We start from the raw sequence: 13,735 nt of genomic DNA on the forward strand, positions 1-13,735 counted from the left end.
GAGTCATAAAGAGTTGACCATGACTAATCACACATGTACAAATCCTATAAGATATAAATCACACTACTTGAGATTTATACTGAGAATGCAGAGTTGGTTTTATATATAAAAAGCAATTAATATAACTCACTGTATTATCAAACTAACAAAAAAAATTATATTCTCAATATATACCAAAAGAAGCATTTGACAAAATCCAACATCTATTCCTAACAAAAATTCTCAGCCCAAAGGGAATAGGAAGAAGACTCCTCAACTTAATACAGGGCATCTACAAAAATCATACAGCTAATAAATACAATTATCTGTGCTGGAAATCCCAAAGAAAGGCAATGCCAAAGAATGCTCAACTACCGCACAATTGCACTCATCTCACACACTAGTAAAGTAATGCTCAAAATTCTCCCAGCCAGGCTTCAGCAATACGTGAACCGTGAACTTCCAGATGCTCAAACTGCTTTTAGAAAAGGCAGAGGAACCAGAGATCAAATTGCCAGCATCTGCTGGATCATGGAAAAAGCAAGACAGTTACAGAAAAACGTCTATTTCTGCTTTATTGACTATGTCAAAGCTTTTGACTGTGTGGATCACATTAAACTGTGGAAAATTCTGAAAGAGATGGGAATACCAGACCACCTGACCTGCCTCTTGAGAAACCTCTATGCAGGTCAGGAAGCAACAGTTAGAACTGGACATGGGGTTGTGCAATAGCAACCCCGGCTGTCAGGGCGTGAGTCCTGCTCCGTGTCTACCACCCTCAGCGACGCCTGCATTATGGTCGCCCCACCGCAGCTGCGGGCTCTGCTCTTTGCGATCAACGCACTATTGCGCAAGCGCCGCTACCACGCAGCACTGGCCATGCTTAAGGGCTTCCGGAACGGGGCAGTCTATGGAGCCAAAATCCGGGCCCCTCACGCGCTGGTCATGACCTTTCTTTTCCGGAGTGGCAGCCTCCGGGAGAAGCTGCGTGCCATCCTGCAGGCCACGTACACCCACTCCTGGAACCTAGCCAGGTTTGTGTTCCTCTACAAGGGACTCTGTGCCCTGCAGTCCCACGTCCAGGGCAAGACCTACCAGGCACACTCATTCGTGTCTGCCTTCATCGGGGGCTTGCTGGTGTTTGGAAACAACAATAACATCAACAGCCAGATCAGCATGTACCTGCTATCCCGCGTCCTATTTGCCCTGTGCCGCCTGGGCGTGGAGAAGGGCTTCATCCCTGAACCCAGGTTGGACCCGTTTCCATGGTTCTCAGGGCTGGTGTGGGGGCTGGTGCTGTGGCTCTTCGAGTACCACCGGCCAACCCTGCAGCCCTCGCTGCAGTCGTCCATGACCTACCTGTACGAGGACAGCAACGTGTGGCACGACCTCTCGGACTTCTTTATCTACAACAAGAGCCAACCCTCCAAGTAACAGGGCCCCCAGGTGCTCAGGAAGGCTCCTGCACCCCAGTCGGGTGACGGAGGTATCCAGCCGCGGTTTGAGATTGGCTCCACCTGCTAACCATCCCAGAGGCTCCTACCTCTTCAAGATCTGGGGTCTCAGACTAACTTTTGTTAGCCCAGGGCTCCATTTGGCAAAATGGAAGCACTGATTATCAGTTCTCATTAGGTACTCTTGAATAGTGAAACGAGCCACCGAATCAGGCTGAGGAGCCTTGGGCACGGTGATGGCTGCTGACTCTTGAGAGACCAGGGAAGGCCACACCCCACCCTGGGCCTCAGGGATCATCGAGCCCAGACGAGGGCACTGAAGTCTCTTTCTGGTGGGTATGTTCTCTGACCATTCTTCTGTAAAAGAGGGCTTCTGGCTGATGGGCAGTGGGTTGCAAAAATGCATTTTTAGACAATACTCAGTTCCTTGCCTTGGGTGTTCTATTGTAGAAGCTCCAGTGTTTCCACTGTCCAACAGAAACACAGTGTGAGACATATGTGACTGAGCTTTTTTTTAGCAGCCACAGTTTTTAAAAAGTGGAGGGAATTCCTGGTGGTCCAGTGGTTAGGACTCCGCTGTCACTGCCAAGGGCATGGGTTCTATCCCTGGTTGGGAAGCTAAGATCCCACATGCCCCGAGGTATGGCCAAAAAAAAAAAAAATGTGGGGAGAGAAAGAAGCAGAGATTAACCTTAATTATATCTTTGAACCCAGTATTTCTCAAATGTTATCATTTTAATGTGTATTAAATATAAAAATTAATAAGATATTTTACATTCTATTTTTCTTATACTAAGTCATCAGAATCAGGTGTGTGTTTTACACTTTCAGCATTTTTCAATTTGGACCAGTCACATTTCAAGTGCTCAGCAGCCACATGTGGCTGCACAGATTAGAACGTTCTATCCTCGCAGAAAATTCTAGTGGACAGTGCAGATACAGAGCTTGAGGACCTGGGTTTGAGTCCCCACTGGACTGCTGTGTAACCTTGGGGAAGGTTCTTCTCAGAGGCTCAGTTTCTACTAAAGTGAGGATAATCATAGTAATACCTGGTGTCTACATTGGACTTGTGTAACTATGACGGCTGCTTCAGCTACTAATGACATCCACCTGGTGAACTCCTCCTTCCTCCTTCCTGGGTGCTTTGCACATTATTATTTTTAACCCATACAATGACCTTGCAGGTACATATTTTGATCTCCATTTTACAGATGTGGAAACTGAGGATCGGAGAAGTAACTTGCCAAAGGCAATACAACTCGTGTGACAGCCAAACCAGATCTATGCTATTTCAAAGCTCTTTTTTTTTTTTTCAGTGCCTTAAATTTAGAAACCTAAACTATGCTATGCAAAATTAGCTAGTTATTGGGGTGCACACTCAAATGCCTATAGGGGCCTGGGAAGAGGCATAAATGATGATGTTCTGGGTGCTATGCAGTCGGGAGGGATGGGGACCTGGTGAACTGGAGACTTGTGTGTGTGCCAGAACTGATTTTTTTTTTTTTTAAACCACCAAGCTGAACAAATCAAACACATTGGAGTAGGCATACTTCAATTTCTTTTTATATTTTTAAAATTACTAGTAGAAATATCAAAAAAAAAAAAAAAAGAACTGGACATGGAACAACAGACTGGTTCCAAATAGGAAAAGGAGTATGTCAAGGCTGTATATTGTCACCCTGCTTATTTAACTTATATGCAGAGTACATCATGAGAAACTCTGGACTGGAAGAAACACAAGCTGGAATCAAGATGGCTGGGAGAAATATCAATAACCTCAGATATGCAGATGACACCACCCTTATGGCAGAAAGTGAAGAGGAACTCAAAAGCCTCCTGATGAAAGTGAAAGTGGAGAGTGAAAAAGTTGGCTTAAAGCTCAACATTCAGAAAACGAAGATCATGTCATCCGGTCCCATCACTTCATAGGAAATAGATGGGGAAACAGTGGAAACAGTGTCAGACTTTATTTTGGGGGGCTCCAAAATCACTGCAGATGGTGACTGCAGCCATGAAATTAAAAAACGCTTACTCCTTGGAAGAGAAGTTATGTCCAACCGAGATAGCATATTCAAAAGCAGAGACATTACTTTGCCAACAAAGGTTCATCTAGTCAAGGCTATGGTTTTTCCTGTGGTCATGTATGGATGTGAGAGTTGGACTATGAAGAAGGCTGAGTGCCGAAGAATTGATGCTTTTGAAGTGTGGTGTTGGAGAAGACTCTTGAGAGTCCCTTGGACTACAAGGAGATCCAACCAGTCCATTCTGAAGGAGATCAGCCCTGGGATTTCTTTGGAAGGACTGATGCTAAAGCTGAAACTCCAGTACTTTGGCCGCCTCATGTGAAGAGTTGACTTATTGGAAAAGACCCTGATGCTGGGAGGGATTGGGGGCAGGAGGAGAAGGGGATGACAGAGGATGAGATGGCTGGATGGCATCACTGACTCGATGGACATGAGTCTGAGTGAACTCCGGGAGTTGGTGATGGACAGGGAGGCCTGGCATGCTGTGATTCATGGGGTTGCAAAGAGTTGGACGTGACTAAGCGACTGAACTGAACTAAACTGATGCTGGAAATTCTGTAGAATCTACAAAAACACTACTATAACTAAGTTTGCAAAATAAAAGACGGTCATACAAAAATCAACAGTTTTATCTATGTATTAGCAAAAAATTTTGAAATTTCAGTTTAATATATCATTTACAATATTATCAAAAAACTATGAAATACTTAAGGATAAATCTAACAAAATGTGTTCAAACCTGTACACTGAAAATTGCAATATATTGCTAAGAGAAGTGAAAACTCTTTAAAAAAAGAAATAAAAGAAAGTCATATATACAAGGTACATGTGTCAGAAAACTCAATATTTTTAAATACCAATTTTACACAAATTGGTTTATATATTTTACAAAATTCTATCCAAGATCTTAATAGCATTTTTGAAAATATTGAAAAGCTAATTTTAAAACTCATGGAAATGCAATTGGCAGAGAATAGTTAGCTTTCCAGTTTTAAGAGTTCTTCAAGTTATAATAATCAAGATGGGTTGAACCGGCATAAATGTAGGCAAATAGATCAATGCAACAAAACAGAGTTCAGAAATAGACACAAACGTGTATAGTAAACTGACTTTTGACAAAGGGCAAGATTAATTCAGTGGAGAAAAAATTGCCTTTTCAATAAATGGTACTTGTGCAACTGTATGCTTATGTCAAAATTAAACAAAATAAAATGAAATAAAACACGAAAAGCTTAATATCTATACATTTTTAAAAGCTTAAAATGGATCTTAAAACTAAATGTAAAACCTAAAACTATAAAATTCTATAAGGTAATCTATATAGACTTGGACTAGGCCGATTTCTTAGAAATTAGAATATACTGATTAAATATTTGAATGAATGGCGTTACAATAAGCCTTTGGATTTGTGTATGTCCCTTGTTACTACTGTGCTGTGATGGGGATTAGGAGTCAATCAATGAGCTAGATTCTATCCTACCATTTCTCACCTCAAACTCTGAGCACCTCATGGGTTATAAACACTTTCTTACATAATCAATTGGAGTCAAAGCTTAGACTTTATATTAGCTCTTTTTTATGTGTTCTATATTTCAGGCAGGTGAAAAAGTCCCTTACAACTCACATTCTAGATAGTCTCCTCATTATAGGCTCTCTGGATATCCTTGCAAATAACAAAGGAAATAATTGAAAAAAAAAAGAATTAAATTTGCATCCGTGGACCAGCAGATTGCTTTATTGCTTTATTTTCTGTCATAAATATAGCTCCTGGGGGGCAGGGGATAAATTCACTAGAATTTATGCCAGTCACTACCAGGAAAGTTCACACTGTAAAACTCTTACAACAAAATGAAGAGCTCACATTAGTGTAGCCAGATATCCCTGGGTGCTGGCAAGTCTCTGAAAGTTTGGTGTATGATCAAAGACTATGAATCTCTACACAAACAGGTACCAGGCACTTTCTCTTTAGCTTTCCTGGGTCCCCTCTCTAGAGATCATAACTTTTTCCACTTTGGAGATGCGCAGCCATTTGTCCAAGCCTCAGGACTTCCAGGTGGGTCTCAAGGAAAAGAAATTAAATAGGTCACTATAACAAGAGTCTGACAGTGAGATCTTGATCCCAGATTATCTTAATTACGTCTATGGTCACCTCTATAAGTTGTTAGAGAGTGACATTTTGGAACAAGTTCTTCTAAGGATAATCCAGTGTAAAATAATTAGAATTAACATAGGCTTGTGCTACCTCACAGCCTCACTTTAAAATGCTGCTTACCTATAATTAACCACAGCTCACCAGGCTCAACCATCCTCTAATATTACAGGTGCTCCCACAAATTAAAATGACTTAAGAGATGACAACAAAAATGAGGAGTGATAAAAATCAAATTATGCTGCAAAATGCATCTCCCCATAAAAATGTCAAGAGTTGGAAGGACTCCAGTTAATAAGATACTTAGATTCTGGTCCAACTGAAATAAAAAAGGGGAGGTTCCGGTGGTGAAATGAAGGAGGCACTACAGGAGAAAGAGCCAGAATAAACCTGGGGCGCCCAAACCCCATTTCAGTGCTTCTTTTACAACTGTCCTTGATGTTCTGGAGCTGTGATGTCTAAACTTTTTTTTTTTTCTTCTTCTTTTGAGGGAGAAGCTCTTTCTCAAACAATTTTCAACTCAAAGCCTGGTATCACCAACAGGTGATCTCATGGGAGAATTGGGGAGATATTTCCCAAAACAGAATAGCAGGGCCCCAGCTTTGGTTTTCCTATCCAGAGTTGAAATTGGAAGTAACAACTAAGAAACAACTGCAAAGTTGTTGAAATCTGTCATTAGTGTTCAATAGAGATATTGTTCTACTACCTTCTTCTCTCTTTAGTCCCTACTTCTGATGCATTTACCCTTTCTGCATGCTAAGCCTCTTTTTTATTTAAAGCTCAAAGCAGTCATTGGCACATTGATTTAAAACTATTCATGCTAATAGTTAAACAATTACAGTCCAATTTGCTTTATAAGGCTTCTTTTCTCTTTAACTGTGAGATATAAGTGCCTCTCCATTGAACATTTTGAACAATTAGGGTAGTTATTTAGGTGACAAGAGTTCTAGTGTGCTTCATGAAGTGAGTTCTGTAACTATTCTAGGCATCCTGTATGGAAATTGAGATACTCTGTATTAGCTTGGTGCAAAAGTAATTGCGGTTTTGGACTGTGAATTTTACATCATTATGACTAGGCTAAAGCACATCTTCGGAAAAGGCAATGGCACCTCACTCCAGTACTCTTGCCTGGAAAATCCCATGGATAAAGGAGCCTGGTAGGCTGCAGTCCAAGGGGTTGCAAAGAGTCGGACACGACTGAACGACTTCACTTTCACTTTTCACTTTCATGCATTGGAGAAGGAAATGGCAACCCACTCCAGTGTTCTTGCCTGGAGAATCCCAGGGACTGGGGAGCCTGGTGGGATGCCATCTATGGGGTTGCACAGAGTCGGACACGACTGAAGCAACTTAGCAGTAGCAGCAGCAGCAAACACATCTTTATTAATCAAAGTAGTAACCATTACATTCAACACATTTTTGCCAAAGAGAAATGCTTGTTTATTCCTGTAGCTTAAAAATCTGTGCTTTGAGACTCAACAAGCGTTTGGAAAGCATTTTCTGCATTCTGCTGGTCGTGGGAGCATTTTCCTTCCAAAAAGTTGTCTAGATACTTGAAAAAGTGGCAGTCCATTGGCGAGAAGTCAGGTAAATACGGTAGATGAGGCAAAATCGCGTAGCGCAATTTATTCAACTTTTGAAGCTTTGGTTACATGACATGCGGTCAGGCATTGTCGTAAAGAATTGGGTCCTTTCTGTGGACCAATGCCAGCTGTAGGCATTGCAATTTTCACTGCATCTCATCTATTTGCTGAACATACTTCTCAGATGTAATGGTTTCACCAGGATTCAGAAAGCTGTCGTGGATCTGATGGGCAGCAGACCACCAAACAGTGATCATAACCTTTTTTTTTTTTTTTTTTTGGTGTAAGTTTGGCATTGAGAAATGCTTTGGATCTTCTTCCCCGTCCATCCACTGAGCTGGCCATCACCAGTGTTTGTCAAATAAAATCCACTTTTTGTTGCACATCACAATCCAATAGAGAAATGGTTTGTTTTTGCATAGAATAAAGGAAGACAACACTTCAAAACGACAATTTTTATTTTTGGTCTGCTCACAAGGCACCCATTTATTAAGTTTTTTCACCTTTCCAATTTGCTTCAAATGCTGAATGACCACAGAATGGTTGACACTGAGTTCTTCAGTAACTTCTCATGTAGTTGTAAGAGGATCAGCTTCGATGATCATGTCAACTGGTCATTGTCAACTTCTCATGACTAGCCACTGTGCTCCTCATCTTCAAGGCACTCATCTCCTTTGCAAAACTTCTTGAACCACCACTCTACTGTATGTTCATTAGCAGTTCCTGGACCAAATGCATTGTTGATATTCCAAGTTGTCTCTGCTGCTTTACAATCCATTTTGAACTTGAATAAGAAAATTGCTTGAATTTGCTTTATGTCTAATATCAATTCCATAGTCTAAAATAAGTATAAAATACACAAAAAGTAATAAATCATTAGCAAAATAAGATAAAGCAAGAAATGCACATTAAAATGATATATAACATAACCATATTTATTTAAGAAGGTATCCCCATATCAAAGGGCAAAGTCAACAATGCAAAACTGCAATTACTTTCATTCCAATGTAATAATATTTTCTTTTCAGCTCTCCATGCCTGGGTTGTAAACTTGACCCTATCAGTCACTTGCTATGTAACCTGTTTAACTTTTCTGATAGATAGATAGACAGATAGCATTAATTATCTAATCTGCCAAATGATCATAAGACTTCTGCATCACAAACTCATTGTTCGGTCGCTTAGTCGTGTCTGACTCTTTGCAACCTCATGGATTGCAGCGTACCAGACTTCCCTGTCCTTCACCATCTCCCAGAGCTCAATCAAACTTATGTCCATTGAGTCGATGATACCATCCAACCATCTCATCCTCTGTCACCTTCTTTTCCTCTTGCCTTCAGTATTCCGTGGCATCAGGGTCTTTTCTAGGGAGTCAGCTCTTCACATCAGGTGGTCAAAGTATTGGAGCTTCAGCTTGACTATCATCCTTCCAATGAATGTTCAGGGTTGATTTCCTTTGGGATTGACTGGTTTGATCTCTTTCCTGTCCAAGGGACTCTTGCTCCTGATTTCCTTCTAGAGCACAAAGTGGTTCATTCATTCAGCAAATGCATGTGTGGTTCTAGTCCTATTTTTACAAGTACACATGCACACATATATAAACACAGGTTTATCTCTCAAAACATCTACAGTTCAGTTAAAGCTCTGAACAGAACAAAGTTATACACTTTCCCGTTAATCACACCTACCTAAGGGTTTCACAGATACCTACAGGGGGACAAGGGTTACTGATTAGGACATCACAGTGTAGTTGTAGAATTAATTATATCACTAATCACAGATTTTCTTATAAAAGAAGCATCAATATGTGTATATTATGTTCATCTTATTTTAATAAACAGCAGCATATAGATTATTCTTTAAAGTGAGCATTAATTATCATTTCTATGATCTAAAATAATTTTTCAGAAATTGAAAAGAGGAAAGCAAAGTAGATAGATGTCAATGATAAACATAGTAAGACATTAATATCTGGGATGAGCAAATAAAGCTACAAGTCTCAGTTATATAAATATAACATCACTTGACAAAGAGGTGCCTGTTGGTCTCCTACCTAATGTCCTCCCCTTTCTTCTTCTCTGCTTTTGTTCTATAAGAACTGTTTTCTAGGCTCTTCTGCCCCTAACACTTCTGGGTAGACTTAGCTAAGGCAATGGCATCCCACTCCAGTACTCTTGCTTGGAAAATCCCATGGACGGGAGAGCCTGGTAGGCTGCAGTCCATGGGGTCGCTAAGAGTCGGACACGACTGAGCGACTTCACTTTCTCTTTTCACTTCCATGCATTGGAGAAGGAAATGGCAACCCACTCCAGTGTTCTTGCCTGGAGAATCCCAGGGACGGGGGAGCCTGGTGTTCTGCCATCTATGGGGTCGCACAGAGTCGGACACAACTGAAGCGACTTAGCAGCAGCAGCAACCAAAAACTAGACATAAACAAGAAGGACAGGAGGAGCAGGTAAGCTGAGATATTTCTTTCCTTTCTCCATTTCCTGTGGTTATCTTTGCCAATGACTATGTTTTCTCTGTGACAGCAGCTCCTATGGGACAGGCCAATATGGTCCGGGCACTGTGGGATCACAGACCTCCTTGTCTCTCTTGCAGCTGATAGGGGCTTCCTTCTGATGCTCATCTCTTGGTTGACTCATCATCTGCTCTGTGGATCCCCGGAGAGTCTATAACCTGTGTAACTAACTCCCAATATTAAATGTTTTCAGTTTTAAATGTTTCCAGTATATCCATGCTTCAGTTTAGACTTTGTTTGATGCACAGAGCTTGGCCTAATATATGTATATTATACATTCAAATGTGTGTTGTGTGTGTATCTGTGTAACACTGTGAGCACACTGGAGACAAAAATTAACTTGTATACTATATCCAATAGTAACCTGCATTAGCACGTGTTTAATGTGTACTGCTTGTAAATTAATTATTTATGGTATCAGGAGAAATAAGATGAAAAATAATTCAAATGTGGGAAATTCATACTAACTAAAATAATTTCACTACCTAACAATCATGAATGCCTCTTCACTGTTTTTGAAAGTAATGCTCATTACACATGTGTCAGAACAAGAGTGTTCAAAGTTTCCTTTGACTAGATACCCACACTGTACATTAGGTGCTTGCTTAGTTCTTCATGGGTTAAGGTGCATAACTGCCTTCTCAATACTTAAATATACATATTGCCTACTGAACAAGAGGTCCTTTCCCTCAAATTCTGAAACTTGGTTCACGTTTTGTTTGGCAACAATCAGTGTTTCTCATGGCATTATATCAGCACTATTTGGAGCTTATGGGGAGAGTAAGGAAATCAAATTTATAAAAAGATATCATGATATATACTGCACATCAATTGTACTTCAGTTTTTAAAAGACAAAAGCGAAACAAACAAAAAAGATATAATGGTATAGTGCTTAATAAGATGCACAGTGACTAGAGAGAAAGGCCACATCAATGGAGGCTGAGAAACCCGGGACGCTTTCTGGAAGGGAGTGATCCTTTGCTTTGGTTGTGGGGAATGGCTAGCAGGTTGATCTCACCTACATGCTACTACTTTCCCCTTCCCATTCAAGCAGGATAATTCTGTTTTTATCCGCTTGATATCCTGAGCTTTCATCTAAGATTTATTATGCTATTATCTTACTTTATGAAGATTTATTAAGAGCAGTTAGATTATTTGATCTGTTACATTGCTGTAAGATAAATATTCTAAGTATTAGAAATAAACAATTAGAAAACGAAACTTGAAAATAAGTTACAATGCAGAAAGGAAAGTTAATAGAGAAACATTTTCAGCAAAGCTTAGAATATAAAGCCAGTATTTTTAGGATGATTAATCAGTGATGTGGGAAAGTAAGTGGAAGAGATAGATTAGGAGGCTATTATAGGAATTAGTGTATAATACAAGAACACAAATGACAGTGGTCACGTGTAGTGAAGAGAATGGAATAGGCACTTGAAACCTAGTAAAGAATAATTTTTTAAAATGACATCCTTTAATAACATAAATAATACTGACAAATGTTCTAAAAGAAAAGGAGGCTACAACAAAGACTTCAAAGTTTCTAGTCAGCATGCATGGAGAAATAGAAATATCACCTATAGCAATAGTTAAGGTAGAACAGGCTGGAAGGATGATTAATTTGGTAAGTATGTAGAGTATGAGATAATAGTAAGTACCCCAAATGAAATGGCCAGTAAGATGGAAAATTTCAAGTCTGAAAAACCTTCAGACTGGATTGAGTATTGGCCAAAAGATACATTAAAGTTAATTATTGGTGCATCACATTCTTGTCCAGCTAATTAGTTTATCAAGCACCTTGTATGCGCTGTGTTTAGTTGTTCAGTTGTGTCTGACTCTTAGATGGAAGAAAATAAAATTCATATTAAAAGGTTCACTAAGAATTGTTTCTAATGCACCAGTGATGGAAAAGCCCAATATTTTGATTTTTTCATATACTTGACAGTAATGAATGCTGGTTTTGTTCAGATAAGATGAAGAAATTCAGATTTTCAAAGCAGTAGCCAGGCACGATTTGTTGGCTTCATCCATAATCTTCAACATGAGAGTCTCTTTCTGAAGAAATTTACACTTCTTCCTCCTAATGCCTTAATAAGAGTGGAGTGCATTTCATTGCTTCCCCTTTGGCAGATTTAATTTTATTTTGTAATTAACAATAACTAGTTTGGGAATTACACTGTGGTGTCTCTTGGCTTTGAATTTTCATTGAGTTTTTTTATGAAAAAATTACAAACTTCTCAGAGGGACTGTTGTTGCCATGGATAATTGTCTCTAAATAAACTTAGGGTAGTTTAGTAGATATGAACAGATGGAAATAAATTGATGGAAGTTGACTATTGAGAGTCTTGGCTCCTATTTATTTGTCACCAATAGAATATCTTTTTGTCTTGTCATGCTTGGAATTTTATGCACTTGAACTTTAACAATGTCAGCTGGATTCCTCCTCAGAGCCTGTGTGAAACTGAACTCCAGGACAGAGCTCTCTGCCAACCTGGCCAGAGTTACTGTAGAGACCAGTGGCCTAATCACAGTTCCCTAAGCCCTATAGAAAGGAAGGTCACACATATTGGTTCAGCTGTCTAACCACGTCCATGTTTACCTAGCCTCCGTTGGAATTGTAGGCAGGCCTCTGTTAAGCATCGCCATTTCTCTTTGCTTATTTTACACATAAGAAAAATAAAGCCAGGGAGAGGAAATGATTCAGCTGAGTGTTTAGTCATTCTCTGAACTAATTCCTCAGTTAGTTATTAGGTGCCAGCCATAGATTAGCCACTATTCTGGATTCTGGGAATGCTATAGTGACAAGGCACAGTCTCTGCCCTGGAAGAGCTCACAACCCAGTATGGGAAAGGGACAAGTCACCAGAAAATTAAAATATGGTGTGGTAAGCATATCTCAGGGCTTCTCTGGTGGCTCAGATGCTAAAGAATCTGTCTGCAATACAGGAGACCAGGATTCAATCCCTGGGTCAAGAAAGTCCCCTGAAAAAGGGAATGGCTACCCACTCCAATATTCTTGCCTGGAGAATTCCATGGACAGAGGAGCCTGGTGGGCTACAAAGAGGTTGCAAAGAGTTAGGGTTTGCAACCATGGGGTTGCAAAGAGTTGGATACTACTGAGTGACTAACAATTTCACTTTCAAGCATATCTCAGAGTGGTATGGGAGCTCATAAGAGCGGCACTTAATGTAATTTTGATTAGTGGAAAAATATCTTCTTAAAGAAAGGACAACTTAGTTGTGACTCAAACGATGAATTCTAAATGGCTAATTGGGAAAATAACTTGCAGCCAAACTTACTGCCAATATAACCACACCCTTACATATTTTGCTTTAAACCAATAAATGTTTATGGGAAACTTGTATGCTTCTAACATTCTAATAGAAATTCAGGAGGATCCCAGAGACATAAAAATACCTAGATGCCTGCTCTCAAAAGAGAACAGAATCAAAACACTTGAATCAATTAGGGTACAATACAGAAAACTATTTGATTAAAAATTAAGATATGTAATGCAAATTATATTGTCATATGAGAGATCCTCAGAGTAGTTCAATAACATTCTGTTAAAAGGCAGAACTAAGCTGAGGCTTGAAAGATGGGTGGACAGTACAGCTGAGACTTTGTGGCTTTTCCTTCTGATTTCATTAATCTAAAATTCTTATTAGATTCTATTCTCAGTATAATTCTGAATACATTTTTTAGGCTGGTTCTTTTGGAAACGACTTCCTTTTCTCAAACCAATTGTTATGGGTTGTATTGTGTCATCCAAAAAGATAGGCTCAATTCATAACCCTTGGTGTTTGTGAATGTGACCTTATATATAAATAGGGTCTATGCAGAGGTAATAGGGTTAAAATGAGGTCCCATAGATTAGAGTGAATACTAATCCAATATAACTAGCCTCCATATAAGACGAGTAAAAGGGACACAGAGACGCACAGAGAAGGAAGATGATGTGAAGATACACAGGAAGAATGTCACATAACAAATGATAACACATTTAAGATTATTTAAAAATCAAA

The 13,735-nt window shown here is 39.6% G+C and overlaps 1 pseudogene; it reads left to right on the forward strand.

The window, feature by feature from the left end:
- The first annotated feature begins 702 nt into the window (after positions 1 to 702).
- Positions 703 to 2,200, forward strand: LOC782775 (peroxisomal membrane protein 4 pseudogene; annotated as a pseudogene).
- The last annotated feature ends 11,535 nt before the right edge of the window (positions 2,201 to 13,735 follow it).

Source organism: Bos taurus, chromosome 1 (genome assembly GCF_002263795.3).
Source record: "Bos taurus isolate L1 Dominette 01449 registration number 42190680 breed Hereford chromosome 1, ARS-UCD2.0, whole genome shotgun sequence".
In the NCBI taxonomy this organism is placed as follows: Eukaryota; Metazoa; Chordata; class Mammalia; order Artiodactyla; family Bovidae; genus Bos; species Bos taurus.